At 52.1% G+C, this 16,795-nt stretch overlaps 1 protein-coding gene across 3 annotated transcripts in view; it reads right to left on the reverse strand.

Moving 5' to 3' along the window:
• The window catches only part of PRKCA (protein kinase C alpha), a 289,903-nt gene that overhangs the window by 15,271 nt on the left and 257,837 nt on the right, over positions 1 to 16,795 (reverse strand). The gene's annotated exons all lie outside the window — the stretch shown is intronic.

Raw genomic sequence — 16,795 nt, forward strand, 5'->3', positions numbered from 1 at the left:
CTGCACTTAGGGACTGACTGGGGCAGGCAGCAGCAGGCGTTTACACGCTGTCCTCGCACACGAGGTGGCGGCGATGCTTGTCGCTGGGTTTGAAAGGGATCCTTCAGATCAGACACGCAGAGAACTCCTGCCCCCTGAGAGCTCTGGACCCCCCTGGACTCCTCCTCCGAACCCACCTGGAGACAAACTGTGTTACAGAATTTTGCTGAAAATAATAAAGATGATGACGAGGAGGAGGAGGAAGGATAAAGGGAAAATTCGTTTCCTTGTGCTGCACAACAGGCCTGAGGGCATCTGCTGAAGGACTGACGTTTCGAAGCGTCTTGAAGAGAGACGCAAAATATAATCAAACATAAGAGCTGGACCTTGTCTGAATCTTGATTCAAACCAACTGTAAAGAAAAAAATTAGTAAAACTAAAGTACAGTCTTGAGGTTGGATGATGTTCGGGGATTGTTGCTAACACTGTTCCCTGGGATACAAGGTCTGAGGGTTATTTACAAAGTGCCCTTCACAGTTAGAAGTGAGTGTACACATGTGTGCCCATGTGCGTCAGACATGTGTTTAGGGGTGAACATGACACGTGACGTCTTAGATTTGGTTTAAATATTTGAGTGAAATGAAACAGCTGGCTGCAGCTGGTGATGGGCCTGGAGACCTCGCCCCCGGCTCGCCCTCCAGCCCAGAGACTCTGAGACGTGCAGGCGGCTCTAGGCCCCCTGCCCCACCCTGGGGAAGGGGGTAGTACTGACTCGGACTTCTAAGAGACACCGCCTCACAGGTAGGCTGTGGGCCTGAGCACACGCGTTGCTCACCGTGGTTGCGCCCCAAGACTCGGGGTGGATGGTTCCAAAAGGTGCTCAGCACAACCACCTGCCGTTCTGCAGACAGACTGGACTCTGGGGTCCCCTAGCGGACTCCAGGGTCCCCTAGGCTATGTTCCCCCTACGTCTAAGCCAATGTCCTGGGACGTCAGCTAACTTCCTGCATGTCCGCCCACCCCGTTCCTTAACGTGTTACTATTTCTCGCCGTGGCATGAGGAGGACGCGCTCCTGCCTCCGTGTGGGCAGGAACAGGGGGCGCATGTTTGGATGCGGCAGCTTCACAGCTCATTTCAACAAGACAAGGAGAGCCAGAGGGACCTGCAGAGAGGCCTTAGTTTCTCTTGAAGACTGTTCTTGTCTGAAAACTCAGAAAGTACAAACATGAAAAGCACAAAAACCCTACCAAAATGTGTCCCTAGTTTATTCCCTAATGACCTGAAAAGCTGGAGTCCAACCAGTCCCCGATGGCCTGACCTGAGCGAGTGGAGGAGCCACAGATCCTGCCTGGAGAGGAGGGCTCACTCGCCCAGCTCCTGCTGCGTCAGACACACTGCACCCCGTGTGTGGCCCAGGGAGCCAGAAACGACTGCTGGTCTCAGATTTTAGGGGACCCAACTGAGACGCATGATGCTTATGAAACTTGCCCGAAACCAAACAGATAATAAGTGGTGCTTTGAATAGTGACATATTTGTTTTAAAACTACTATCTATGGCTTTCAAATGCACGGAACCACTCACACTGGGATTAATAAAATATGAATCAAAGGGCTCTGAGGATTAGTTTAACGAGATTCAAAGATCATCATTCCAGTTGTCGTAACTGTATTTCAAAAGCCCTTGAGTAAAACTTGTTCTTGTAAGTATATTAAAGCCAGGCCCTGCAATCTGTTCTCATTAATCAGCGTTTTTTTGTCGTTTTTTTTTAAAGAATTTTTAATAGAAGGGGAGTTGATTTACAATATTGTGTTAGCTTCAGGTATACAGCAAAGTGATTCTGTTACATATATATGCATGCATTTGTGCTAAGTCGCTTCAGTTGTGTCCAACTCTTTTGTGACCCCATGGACTGTATTCCACCAGGCTCCTCTGTCCATGGGATTCTCCAGGCAAAAATACTGGAGTGGGTTGCCATGCCCTCCTCCAGGGGATCTTCCTGACCCAGAGATCAAATGGCAGATTTTTAACCATCTGAGCCACCAGGGATGTATATATCTATTTTTTTAAAAATTCTTTTCCATTATAGGTTATTATAGGATATTGAATATAGCTTTCTGAGCTGTAATGCCGCCCAGCAGCACGTGGGAGACAGAGGCGGGCCCGGGGCCCTGTCCCCAGCTCCATGGCTGACTGTCATCGTGACCATTACTACCGCCCCTCGAGCTTGTGTTCGGGGGCGTCGGGATGTTGCCAGCGGCTGCCTGTCTTTTGAGCAGGGTACGAACGGCTTTCTGCCAGCCTGGGCGCAGGACCAGGGAGGAAGGGGCGGGGTGGGGGGCAGCCCTGGCCTCTTAGGAGGCCACAGGCCGGCAGCAGTGAAAATCTATTTCAGTTTTTGTTTATTTTGAACACAGGCTGTGCTGGGGCCCCACGCTGCTGTGTGACCCACGAGGCTGAGGAAAAGTGTGGCCCGGATGGGGCACCACACTTTATTTCAGAGCCCATTTCCACACATCCGAGCACCTCACCACCTAGGCCTGTCTGCTCGGGGGCTGGAAGGTGCCCTCGGAGTTCGGGGAATTGTCAGAAGTCAAGGGTGCAGAACCCTGACTCTGGCCAGAAAGATCCACACACCCTAAAGGCTACCTGAAGCTTTCAATGCTGTTCGTTCTGACTCTTGTATCAACTTGCTCCTCACGGTCCACATCCACAGAGTTAAGCTCTCCTGACCAGTGCTGAGAACCCCTCTGTGTCCTCCGAGGCGACAGCCTTGGTCGGCCTCTGGAGCCGGCCAGCCCTGCTCAGAGTGCACGAGGCCGCTCTGAACACCACAGCACCTGAGGTTGTTAATAACAGGACAGCCTTAGCGGTTAGCGGGAGCATTTCCTTCTGGGGACCGTGAGAGTCCATCACCCCGGCTTGTGCCCTGGATGGGATGAGACGGCTCTAAGATCTGAGCTGCCAGGGAGGTGGCGACCTCAGCCCTGTACAGCCTCGTTTAGCAAGAAGCAGACTGCCCAGTGATTGCTGTTAACAAACATCTCCACCTCGCTGCAAAAGGGAACTTGCTACAGAAGGAGCCCACGAAAGATCCGAGCACTTAGAAGCACAGGATTAGGGGCTGGTTCCCAGCCCCATGAGCTGGGGCGATCCGCACGGCCCCCGAGCGGCCACTCAGCCACGTGCAGCTCCGAGCCTCTGAGAAGCGGCAGTGCAGACGGAGATGTACTCTGGCTGTAAACCCCCAAATGCAGAAGATCCCGTGGAGAACAGTTCACTTTGGATATCCTGGGTTCAACAAGATATATTAGAACTAATTTCCCTTCTTTCTTTTTTCAGACACATGGCTGCTTAGATGCAGTTCTGGCTTGCATTTTATTCCTCCTGGACAGGGCTTGTCCAGACTGAGTCCTACCGGCTCCTACCCTCCGGTCCAGTGCCCCGGCTCCCACCCGCCCAGGAAGTCAGCTTTGGGCCGAGGCCATGGCTCAGGGACCGCAGCATTGACGGGAGGCTGCCTTGGGCCTGTCCCCAAAGGGGACGGGCGCAGGGACTCTGGCACTGGGAGCAGCCCAGTTCGGGAGATGCCTGGTGCCCTGCAGACCCCAGCGAGGGGCTGCCCCGGCGACATGGTTCCCATCGCAGGACACTCACGAGAGCAGAGGCAGGCTCGCAGGAAGGCTGGAGCCGGCGACCGCCCAGCGGCACGTGGGAGACAGAGGCGGGCCCGGGGCCCTGTCCCCAGCTCCATGGCTGACTGTCATCGTGACCATTACTACCGCCCCTCGAGCTTGTGTTCGGGGGCGTCGGGATGTTGCCAGCGGCTGCCTGTCTTTTGAGCAGGGTACGAACGGCTTTCTGCCAGCCTGGGCGCAGGACCAGGGAGGAAGGGGCGGGGTGGGGGGCAGCCCTGGCCTCTTAGGAGGCCACAGGCCGGCAGCAGCTGGAAAGATGTCGCTCCAGGACCACCCACGCCTCTGTCCTGGGCCGGGGCTGCACGACCTGCCTGCAGCGGACAGGGCTTCATGGAATCAGGGGTAGCGTGTGCAGCTTCAGATGCTGCTGAGAGCAGCAACAATCAGGACTTTGACCAAGGGCCGGGGTCTCCTCTCCGTCGGCACAAGAAGCCCTCATGAGACCCCGGGCAGTAGGAACAGCCCATTTCCAAGACGAAGAAAGGAGGTACAGAGAGGTTAAGTAGCTTAATTCAGCCTTGGGCTGAACAGCCAGTCAGGGGCAAAGCTGGGACTTGGACCCGGGACATCTGGCCTTGGCCTCCACCATCTGGACCACGGTGTTGCCTTCATTACAGCTGATGAACCTGCAGCCATACCTCTTTGTCCCCTGAGCCCAGGTTTACGCCAGCGCTCACTCTTGGCCTGTGTGTCCTATGGGTTTTTGAAAACGTATCATGACGTGTGCCATTATTGTACACGAGAGTCTCAGCGCCCTCAGACCCCTCTGTGCCTGGACCGCAGCAATGACTAATCTTTTTCACCGTCTTCCTAGTTTTGCCTCTTCCAGACGCCGAGAGCTGAGCACGCACAGTGGGCAGTGTTTTCAGACTGGCTTCTTTCACTTAGTCGTATGTACCGAGGCTCTCCCAGGATTTCTCAGGGCTTGAGAGCTCCTCTCCTTAGAGTTGAATAATATTCCACCATCCAGATGTGCTGCAGTTTATTTACTCGCTCACCTGTGGGAGGACATCTCGCCAGCACCCAGGGTTTGGTTGCCACGACTAAAGGTGCTGTAAACACGTGTGTGCGGGCTTTTGTGCAGACATACGTTTCAGTTTGTTTGGGTAAACACTTGGGAGCACGAAGGCAGGATTGCACGGTGGAGACTATGTTTAGCTCTGTAAGAAACTGCCAAACTCTTCCACAGGCGCTGTGCTAACTCTGAAGGAGACACACGCAAAATTCTAAATAAACCGCCAGACTTCTGATCTGGTGGGAAGACCCGCCCCCCCCACACCTGGTTTGTCTGATTCTGGAATGTGCTCTAGCAGGTTGTCAGTGGTCCTCGGATGAGGCGTCAAGAACACAGAGTTACCCAGGGAGAAAGCCCCCCATTTCAAGGCTCTGCGGAAAAGCTCCAAGCTCTTACTTTGGCCAATCTCTCTCCAGCTCCTCTGTAACATTTGCTCGTCAAGGGATGAGGCAGGAAGCTGACCAGGAAACAACCAGGGCTGGAAGAACACCATCCCAGTTGACCTGAGTCCCCCAGCCTCTTCAGCCCCACGCCAAACTAACTTCCACGTTTCCTGTTGCATCAGAAGAACGGGACAACTTCAGAGTTTTTCTCTTTTCCCAACATGAAATTTTCAAGAACCTTCTTACAGCGAGATGCACCAAGAATATGATACAGTAACAGAGGTTGAGTTTTCCCACCTAAGCCACCTTGCCCCAGACACAACTCCCACATCCGGGGGCCTGGCCAGGGCCCGGCGAGCTCGGGAGCAGGGACACGGAGCGGGTGGGGAAGACCCAGGGCTCCACCTTGGCAGGGATTCTCAGGCCGGTGGTGGGTCCCTTCGGCCCTGTGGACCCCAGCCCTGTAGGGACTCCAGCTGAGGAGGCCGAGGAGGGCGCTGTGAGGGTGGGGACGGTCTACCTCGGCCTGCACGCAGCCCAAATCCAGCAACCCCTCCGCGTGCAGCCTGGGAGCTGAGCGTGGTTTTAAATTGCTTAAATACAAATGGAAAAATGTTAAAAAGATGATCAGTCTTTTGAGCCTTTTGGCAGGAACAGTTGCTCAAATTGGCGAAATCTAAAATTTAGATGAAGGCAAAGCCTAAAACATTTTCTCTCTAGCTCTTAGCAGAAAACGCTTGCTGATCCCAGCTGGGTAACCCAGAGAGGGGCCCTCCTGCCTGGGTCCTGGGTGCCTTTGAGACCTGCCCCCTTTAGGGAGTGTGCTGAGGGTTCTCTGACACGGAGCTTAAGGCCAGCTGTGCAGGGGACTCCCCCGACCCCATCCTGGATGACCTCTGTGGGGGGACAGGCCTCACCTCCACCAGGATCTAGCACTTACGTCACCCCCCTGGACGCAGAGCTGCCTGTGGACGTGCTCTGACCTAGAGAACGTGGTGGGCATGACACAGCAACGGAGTTCTAGGCGCAGCTTAAGGGGCCTCAGCGTTGGGCCTCTTGGGAGCCACCACGGTGAGAAGCTCTGAAGAAGCCACTGAAGGAGGAGAAATCTCATGCAGGACAGACCACACAGAGGAGGACCCATGGGGCCTTGGCCAAGAGCCAGAGCCCGTGGCCCCCGTGGCCCCTCCAGAGCCCAGCGGGCCATGATGGCCGGCACGTCCCTGCTGAGTCCTGACTCGAAGAATCCCAGTGCTAACTCAGTTGTAGTTTTAAGCTGTTAAGTCTTGGGGTGGTTACACAACCGCAGATCATTGAAACAACTGTCAAATAAGAGATACAACTGTATGAAGCCCTTCTCGGAGGCCCTCCAGGCTTATTACGGGCAAAACCTAGTCTCTGAAGTCATGCTTTGAAAACGGCACTGTGACGATTCCCATTTTACAGACGTCACCCCGAGTTCCTAAAAGAGCTAGAGTCAGAGTTGACTCAACAACGATAAAGAAAAAGTCACAAAATCAAACAGAACTCGTCCTTTCTCGGAAACCTCCTGCCTGCGTGGGGCTACGAGACAGCCAAGCTGAATCAATCCAGAATCCGATGCGTGGCCGTCAGCCTCTGGCCTCGCGAGTGGCTCTTGAGCTTGGCCACCGTGGTCTGGTCACTGGTCGACCCTGGGGTGGCAGGTGGGGGGCCCGACTCACTGCTCGGTGCCCCCGTTGGACCCCCACCCCCCACTGTCTCAGGCCTCCTCTGCCAAGCATGGAGCGATTCACAGTGCTCCTGTGCCAGGAGCCAGCTCACGAGATCCCACCCATGACAGAGTCATAAGGAGAAGGACTGATCAAGCATGGCTTCTCAGGCCTCAGGGATTCTCGGGAGGCTGCCTCGGTGCTCACCTTAAAGTTGATATCTGTTTTCCGATGTTGGCTATAATAAACCTCTTCTTATCTTCTATGACTTAGGCGAAAGGCCTTTCCTGATTCTCTTTTAAACAGATCATTCTGAAACCTTAATCGACAAGGCCCCTGAACAGTAGCACCCTAATAAAATTATCTGGGATATAGAGTATGCTAATCTAAATTCCTCTTGCTAGCATATTGGTTTGTTTAATAAATGTACCTGTGCCTTTGGAGCTAATGTGCTTGACTGCTCCTTAACAACAAAACAGCATTGAGAGCCTCCACACAAAAAGCCCCAATGGGCACAGAGCCCTTTGTAGGAAAAGAAAGGCTTGTTAGGAAATATAAGAAATGTTGCTTTATAAAACTGTTACTTAGTCTATATTTACTCATTATGCTTTTTACTCTTAAGGTATTTAGCCTATATAGTGAAAACATAATAGTTAGAGATTTGTATAAATTAAAGTTTGGTTTTAATACAAATAATAAGACAATTGTTAATTCAGCTGGTGATTTTGCTAAGAACTGACCTTTGTGCTACATTGTTTCAGCTTGCTGTACCATGACTTTATGGGACCACATTCTTTTCTGTTAGGCTCAAGGCGTAAAAGAGATTACAGAAAAACAGGTTTTACCTTGAAACTCTGAGTTTATGAATTCTTTCTCTGTTATAATCTGCTGTGCCTATATTCTTTAAAAAATGTAGCCCTGGTACTTTCTGTGCCTGATACAAAAAGTGTTCTGGCTGATCAACCCTTATCAATACAAGAGTCACAAGATGTTAGCAGGCCTCCAGGCCAGAAGATGATGTAAACAATTTTAAACTTTTTGTAACTTAGAAACACAAACAGTGTCCTGGTTCCGATAAGGGTCAAAAACTGCTGACCCACTGAGCTGATCTGGCATGACTCTACGCTTTACATTTGTTTCTATGTACAACTAAAGATATAAGAACTGCCTTGAAAACAATAAAGTCAGAAGACACTTGGAAACACCGAGACTTGCTGTGTCTTCTCATTCGTATCGCTGACGCCGTCCATCCTGAGGGAACCCTGACCTGCTGGGGCTGGACTCCGGCACTCCTGGCGCGTCTGAACAAGACGACCACTTGTGCAGCGACAGAACGAACGGGGTGTTAGGCACATATTTTGTGCCTGTAAGACCTTTATCAGCCAGAATAGAGGACTTTTCAGTTTCACAGGCCGGGGAGTCTTCCCTGATGCGTGCGGTAGCAGAGCAAGGGTACACTGAGGCAGGAGGGCCACAGGCCGGCCCCGCGGGGCAGGCACCCTGGAGCCTGCCCACCGCCCCGCAGTCTGTGAGCCCCCACAGGGCATCGCTCCTTTTCCTTGTCTGCAAAACAGGCACCGTGCCTCTCACCGGCAGGACTGTTGTCCGAACGAAATGAGGGGACGGTTCAGGCCTGTGGTCCACGCCCCACCATGGGAACACCGTGCCATCTCTGCCCAGATGCTGCTTGCTCCTCCCCATGGCCCGGGGCAATTTTGCAAAGAAAAGGTGAAAAGGAATTCAGTGATCTTGGCCCAAGAGGGGGAGGGGAGGAGGAGGGGAGGGAGTGTGGGAGGGGGAGGCAGAGGGGAAGGAGGAACAGGCCGGACTCTCTCAGGGACGCATCACAGGAGGGGCCCAAGGCTCCAGAGACCTGGTAAACCCATTCAGCTCTGACGCCAGGACACTGAGACAAACAACCGCGGGCGGACGACAGGATACATGAGGTAATAGAAGCAACATCAGCGAACTAAGATGGACTGGAATGGGTGAATTTAACTCAGATGACCATTATATCTACTACTGTGGGCAGGAATCCCTTAGAAGAAATGGAGTAGCCATCATGGTCAACAAAAGAGTCTGAAATGCAGCACTTGGATGCAATCTCAAAAATGACAGAATGATCTCTGTTCATTTCCAAGGCAAACCATTCAATATCACGGTAATCCAGGTCTCTGCCCTGACCAGTAATGCTGAAGAAGCTGAAGTTGAACAGCTCTATGAAGCCCTACAAGACCTCTAGAACTACACCCAAAAAAGACGTCCTTTTCATTATGGGGGACTGGAATGCAAAAGTAGGAAGTCAGGAAACACCTGGCATAACAGGCAAATTTGGCCTTGGAGTACAGAATGAAACAGGGAAAAGGCTAATAGAGTTTTTCCAAGAGAATGGACCGGTCATAACAAACACACTCTTCCAACAACACAAGACTCTACACGTGGACATCACCAGATGGTCAACAGTGAAATCAGACTGATCAGATTCTTTGCAGCCAAAGATGGAGAAGCTCTATACAGTCAGCAAAAACAAGACCGGGAGTGGACTGTGGCTCAGATTATGAACTGCTTATTGCCAAATTCAGACTTAAATTGAAGAAAGTAGGGAAAACCACTAGTCCATTCAGGTATGACCTAGATCAAATCCCTTATGAGTATACACTGGAAATGACAAATAGATTTAAGGGACTGGATCTGATAGACAGAGTGCCTGATGAACTATGGACAAAGGTTCATGACATTGTACAGGAGACAGGGATCAAGACCATCCCCATGGAAAAGAAATGCAAAAAAAGCAAAATGGCTGTCTGAGGAGAACTTACAAATAGCTGTGAAAAGAAGAAAAGAGAAAAGCAAAGGAGAAAAGGAAAGATATTCCCATCTGAATGCAGAGTTCCAAAGAATCGCAAGGAGAGATAAGAAAGCCTTCCTCAGTGATCAATGCAAAGAAATAGAGGAAAACAACAGATTGGGAAAGACTAGAGATCTCTTCAAGAAAATTAGAGATACCAAGGGAACATTTCATGCAAAGATAGGCTCAATAAAGGACAGAAATGGGATGGACCTAACAGAAGCAGAAGATATTAAGAAGAGGTGGCAAGAATACACAGAAGAACTGTACAAAAAAGATCTTCACGACCCAGATAATCACGATGGTGTGACCACTCACCTAGAGCCAGACATCCTGGAATGTGAAGTCAAGTGGGCCTTAGAAAGCATCACTACGAACAAAGCTAGTGGAGGTGATGGAATTCCAGTTGAGCTATTTCAAATCCCGAAAGATGATGCTGTGAAAGTGCTGCACTCAATATGCCAGCAAATCTGGAAAACTCAGCAGTGGCCACAGGACTGGAAAAGGTCAGTTTTCATTCCAATCCCAAAGAAAGGCAATGCCAAAGAATGCTCAAACTACCGCACAATTGCACTCATCTCACACGCTAGGAAAGTAATGCTCAAAACTCTCCAAGCCAGGCTTCAACAATACATGAACCGTGAACTTCCAGATGTTCAAGCTGGTTTTAAAAAGGCAGAGGAATCAGAGATCAAATTGCCAACATCTGCTGGATCATCGAAAAACAAGAGAGTTCCAGAAAAACATCTATTTCTGCTTTATTGACTATTCCAAAGCCTTTGACTGTATGGATCACAATAAACTGTGGAAAATTCTGAAAGAGATGGGAATACCAGACCATCTGACTTGTCTCTTGAGAAACCTGTATGCAGGTCAGGAAGCAACAGTTAGAACTGGACATGGAACAACAGACTGGTTCCAAATAGGAAAAGGAGTACGTCAAGGCTGTATATTGTCACCCTGCTTATTTAACTTATATGCAGAGTACATCATGAGAAACGCTGGGCCGGAAGAAACACAAGCTGGAATCAAGATTGCCGGGAGAAATATCAATAACCTCAGATATGCGGATGACACCACCCTTATGGCAGAAAGTGAAGAAGAACTAAAGAGCCTCTTGATGAAGGTGAAAGAGGAGAGTGAAAAAGTTGGCTTAAAGCTCAACGTTCAGAAAACTAAGATCATGGCATCTGGTCCCATCACTTCATGGGAAATAGATGGGGAAACAGTGGAAACAGTGTCAGACTTTATTTTTTTGGGCTCCAAAATCACTGCTGATGGTGATTGCAGCCATGAAATTAAAAGACGCTTACTCCTTGGAAGGAAGGTTATGGCCAACCTAGATAGCATATTTAAAAGCAGAGACATTACTTTGCCAACAAAGGTCTGTCTAGTCAAGGCTATGGTTTTTCCAGTAGTAATGTATGGATGTGAGAGTTGGACTGTGAAGAAAGCTGAGTGCAGAAGAATTGATGCTTTTTAACTGTGGTGTTGGAGAAGACTCTTGAGAGTCCCTTGGACTGCAAGGAGATCCAGCCAGTCCATTCTAAAGGAGATCAGTCCTGGGTGTTCATTAGAAGGACTGACGTTGAAGCCGAAACTCCAATACTTTGGCCACCTCATGCGAAGAGTTGACTCATTGGAAAAGACCCTAATGTTGGGAAGGATTGGGGGCAGGAGGAGAAGGGGATGACAGAGGATGAGATGGCTGGATGGCATCGCCAACTCGATGGACTTGGGTTTGGGTGGACTCTGGGAGTTGGTGATGGACAGGGAGGCCTGGCGTGCTGCGATTCATGGGGTCGCAAACAGTCAGACACGACTGAGCGACTGAAATGAACTGAACCGAACCGAACTCCTCGAAAAGATGTGAGACAAGCCTGGCCCGGGCTCTTTAGCCGCTCCTCAGGAGGCAGGCAACTGCTTCATCTTCTCCCGCGAGGCGGGAGCTGCTGGACCATGACCCGACTCGGAGGGAACTCGGCCTTTGATGGAAAGAAGCGCCTTCCGGTTTATCAGTCACTTTCTTAATCAAGGGCTTTCTCCGAGGCCACACGCCCTGGCTGGTGTGGGGTCTGCTCACAAGCCCGACCTCAGAGGAGCTTCTATCTCGTCTCCCCGTTGCTCCTCGCCTGGCAGGCGCTCATCTCCCGCCTGGCTGCCCGCCTGTGTGCAGCAAACGAGGCCCTTGTTCATTTGACTTTCAGATCCTCTTGCATTCCCTCCCTCACTCTGCGACCTTTTCCCAGAGACCAGGAGGCACCTCCAGGCAGGAGGGTATTCTGGCCTCTTGGGCCATCTGGGTGCTGGGGCTGACTTCCCATCACCTTCAGACCCTCGGGGGCCCCCAGTCTGGATGAGGGGAGCCCGATGCCACCGTCCCTGCTCTGTTCCCCGTGATCACCCCACCACACCTGTCCTGCTGGCCAGGGCAGCTCCAGACTCCCAGGTATGGGTAGGGACTCCTCAGTGAACAACAGCCAAGGGTCCTGCAGCATGGAGCTCAGTTGGAGACAAAGAAATAAGTAAATACATGAGCACGTGATGTGGTCCATCAGAGGGTGACGTGTGCCACTCAAAGGGACCAGGGATGAGGACGGGGAAGGCAGGTTTGTCACCTGGACCAGGGTGGCTGGGAAAGGCGACCTCCCACAGGTGACATCTGAGCTAAGGCTTCGGGAGGGGAAGGCCGGCCCAGGTGGAGGGAGGGCGAGGAGAATTAGACATAATTTACATAAAAACGCAGACTTCCGTCAGTTCTCAGGAGGCAGTGCAGGGCTGGTGGCCCCACAGGGCTGAAAGGAGAGTCCAGGCCCCCAGGATGGGTCTGCAGCTCCGGGAACTCTCTGGCCCCCAGCGCAGGCTCATGGGCGTGCACATCCGCTTCCGGGCAGCTGGCGAGGCCGGGGGTGGGGGGGTGGGGGGGGCATGCAGAAGCTTCTCCTCTCAGGAGTGTCCCAGGCGGGAGGCCCACCTGTGGTCGCCCAGGGGAACACGGTCTCCTCCGCGGCTCTGAGCTCTCCTGGGCGGCAGTGGCCCACTTCTAACTGCTTCCACGTCCGACCCTCCTGGCAGGCCCGCCCCCACGGGGCACGCCCGGGGCTCCTAGCCAGTGGGAGAATGCCTGAGGGGAGGGTGTCCGAGCTGCAGGCTCAGCCCTGGCTTCTGGCGGGGGGTGGGGGGTGGGGGTGGGGAGTCTGCCCGGGTCTGCAGCTGGACACGATCCTGACTCACTGTCTTAGAGACGAAGGGTCTGGCCGTGACTCAGCCCCTCAGACATTCAAGAAGACATCGCCCACACCACCTCACGGCTTTCACTCGGGGCGTCCTCCCCTCTCTCTGGAGATGGTGCAGTGCGTGCGGAGGACACCCAGGCTTTGCGCTGTGTCTCCGGCTCCAAACCCCACCACTGCCCCCACCAAGCCACGTGTCAAGTGTGACAAGGCAGAAGCTCTGTCCTGAGGGCTCGGTCTGGAGTAGAGGGTCCCGGCGTCGTGGGTGATGCCCTCTGAGCGTGGGCTACACGCCCTGCCCCAACCAGGCTGCGAGGAAGGGTTCCACGTGGTGCACTTTCCAGAGGCTTCACCCCCACTGCAGCTGGGGCCCGCAGACGCTGCCTCGGTCTCTCCTGGGACAGAGCGGACTGGGCTTGGGTCCAGTCGGCCACTCGGCCGCCAGCAGGTCCTTGACTCTGACTGGATCTCGCACGCCCGGGATAGCTGGCTTTCAGGTGGGGGATGAGGTCCAGATGAAGCCTCGGGGACTCTCTAGCTGACCTGGAAGGGTCCTTTCTATGTCAGAGCAAAGAGTCCTCTTAACATTAGCTTCAGGAACTAGTTTCTGATTTGGGTCCCTTTCGTGGGTGTCCATCTCAGCTGCAAACGTGTGTGTTAGTGACATTTTCTGCCTTTGCTCATCTTCACTGGTTAAGGAGATGTTACAAAACCACTTCAAGGTTTTTGAACAAACAGTCACAAATATTTAAGCCTTCGCTTTGCCTGTTAAGGAAAATGCCACCTAAGATAATCACTTGGCCTTTGCCTGACAGGAAGGTTTACACAGAGGACAGGATTATTTTCACCTCTGAGTAATTCACAGACTTTGAACCTAGATGGTCTTTTCTGTATCCTGCAATGATTCCTTGAACGAAATATGCCAATTCCTGGACACACATGAAGAAAATGCTAGCAAAAGGCACAACATTCCTGACAGAGCTGCCTAAGGGGTGCAGCTTATTCCTCAATGAGAGTCCAGTGCAATCTGGGTGTAGATCTGGTTCCATCTGGATCACCTCTTCTACCATAAATGGGAAGCAATTCCCGGGGAAGGCTCCACAGCCGGCCTGCAGGATGCTCTCTGGATGCGCAAAGTGGTTTTCCATGGTGGAGATGGCCAGAGCCAGGGGCAGCAGCTGGACTCTGGCAGTTTTTAGCAATGTCACCTCAGACCATCACTTACCACCTCGGTCACGTCGTCTGAAATATGGGCCTGTGGTTCTGTTTCTCTGTGGGGTTTGTCATGAGGGGAAGACAGGAGAGAAGAGGCCGGCACACAGGGGACACTGCAGAAATGGTGGGTGCCCCTTTATCATCGCTCGCACAGGGGGGATGAGGAGAGGGATGAAGGCGGACAGGACTTGAGGGAATCTGGGGCCAGACATGTGGTCCTGGGTGTAGTAAGGGGCCCCGAGCTGGTTTGCCACAAATCCCTCTCTGACACCTTGTTCCCAGCATCCTTTCCTTTGACAGATGTTCCCAGGATCCTATTCTCCAACAGGTGTTCCCAGCCTCTCTCTCTTAAATCATGGGTCTCTCTTAAATGCCAGGGTCCTTCTCTGACACCTTGCTACAAGCATTCCTCCCGCTGAAAGTATTCCCAGAATTCCCCTCTCTGATGGGTGTTCCCAGCATCCCTCTCTCTGATATCATGTTCCCAGCATCCCTCTCTCTGATATCACATTCCCAGAATTCCTCTCTCTGATGGATCTTCCCAGCATCCCTCTCTCTGATGTTATGTTCCCAGCATCCCTCTCTCTGATGGATATTCCCAAAATTCCTCTCTCGGAAGGATATTCCCAGCATCCCTCTCTCTGAGGGATGTTCCCAGTATCCCTCTTTCTGATGGATATTCCCTAAATTCCTCTCTCAGAAGGATATTCTCAGCATCCTTCTCTCTAAGGGATGTTCCTAGCATCCCTCCCTCTGACAGCATGTCCTCAAGTTCTGAGCATGACATGGCCAGCCCCATGCAGGTGTGATCTCCTAAATGGCAATCGAGCTCAGTTCAAAGTGTCTTTCCAAGGTCAGCGTAGTCTCTGCTGTCCCAAGTAAGTGAGCAGGAAGACAGCAGTGGTCAGGGGCTTCTAGGAGAGTCTTCTAGACGGCTGCAGGAGGCTTACAATCCAATGTGAGTCAAGTGAACAAAATCACTGCCAGGAGCAACAACTCTCCAAGTTACAGACAACCTCGTGAGGTGGACATAATCACGCCCCTTTACAGGTGGAGACTTAAGACGGGTGTTTAAGTAACTTGACCAAGTGGTACAAGCAGTGCCCCAAAATAATGACTGTGGTTCCAGAAGGTGCTCAGAGGAAAAAGCCAGTCTGAAAAGGTGATACTGCGTGACTCCATCCTGTAACATTCTTGACATGACAGTATTATGCCACAGAAGACGGACGAGCGGTTGCCGGGGGTCGGGGGCGGGGGGTGCAGGAAGCAGGTGGGCGTGGTTAGGAAAGGACGCCAGGAAGGGCGGCTGTGGTGGCCAGGACGCGGTGCTGGAGATGTCAACTGACAGGCGGTCAAGCCGCACAGCCCTAAATAAACATACACACGGAAGAGTACGAGCTCACAGAAGGCCCAGAGTCAGCGCGACATGCGAGCAGCACGCTCAGGCGGAGGAGGCAGGCGTCATTTAGCGAGAGGCGGTGGGCTCAACCACGCTCCCCTCCCTCGGGGACCTTAACCCCCAGAATCTGCGAACACGCTGCTTCCACTTAGTGAAAGAAATTTTGCAGCTGTGGATAAGTTAGAGATTCTGAGACGGGAAGATGACTCTGGAGTATCTGGGTGAAGCCCATGAAACCCCAACGGTCCTGATGAGAGGGAGGCTGGAAGGCTGGGGCTGGAAAAGACAGAGAGAGGGATCCCGAGAAGTGACGCTGTCAGCGTAGACGGCGGAGGAGGGAGCCGTGAGCCGAGGACCAGCTCCGGAGGCTAGAAGCGGAGACAGAGTCGCCCTGGAGCTGCTGCAGGCCGGCCACCCTGTCGGCGACCCCACGGTGACCCCACAAGACTGCAGTTTGGCTCCTGACCTCCAGAGCTGTAAGAGAATAGATTTGTATTGCTGCAATCCACTAAGCTGGTAGTGCTATAGCAGCCGGATGAAATTAACACAATGAGGAACCTTGGGAAAAAAGGCAACAAAGTTCAGTTACTTGGACAACTTCATCTCTGTGGAACGCTCTCACCCCCAGCGATATCAGATGGCTGAGGCATTGCCGAACATGAGAAGCTATTTGTTTGATCAGCAGAGACCTGGTCTTGACGGAGATGAAGTTCAAAGCCTCCTCGATTCCTCAAACAGCTGCCGTTCCCTGCCGTCAAGCTTGGCGGCATCTGCTGGGTGGCACTCGGAGCTGGTGCAGCTCACAGCCACAGCCTGTTTAATCCGTGTCAGCCAGGAGGAGCCTCCAGAATAAATACTGCATCCGGAGGGCATGTTCTTTCTGTACCATCTCTTTATCCTTCATATGTGAAAAATCTCTAAACTCATGATATACCTGGAGGAACTAAGGTGAGAGTTCTTTGCAGGGAAAGAGGTTAGGCAGTAGGTTAGGGATCAAGAGAATAACTGGCCATGTAATTCAGAATTTAAGTTTTTAAGTAAATATTCTAAGCCTATGCTTCTACACTAAGAATATAACAAGGAAACAAAAAAAAAGCCCTTGACAAAGGAATAAAAGTTAGCTTCTGTTTGGGAATAATGGCTGCAACAGAGGGTTACCAGGTGCAAACACTGTACCGGCACCTTTAGTTCTCAGAGCAACTCTGCAGGGAGCGCAGTACTGTCCCTAACTTGCCACCGTAAAAACAGAGGCTCGGAGAGGTTAGGTAACTTGCTTGAGCTCCCACAGCCTGTAAATAATAAAGTCAGGATTGGCGCTCACATTGGTCGGCTCTC

Source organism: Giraffa tippelskirchi, chromosome 3 (genome assembly GCF_054371585.1).
Source record: "Giraffa tippelskirchi isolate mGirTip1 chromosome 3, T2T-mGirTip1v1.2.pri, whole genome shotgun sequence".
Classification (NCBI taxonomy): domain Eukaryota; kingdom Metazoa; phylum Chordata; class Mammalia; order Artiodactyla; family Giraffidae; genus Giraffa; species Giraffa tippelskirchi.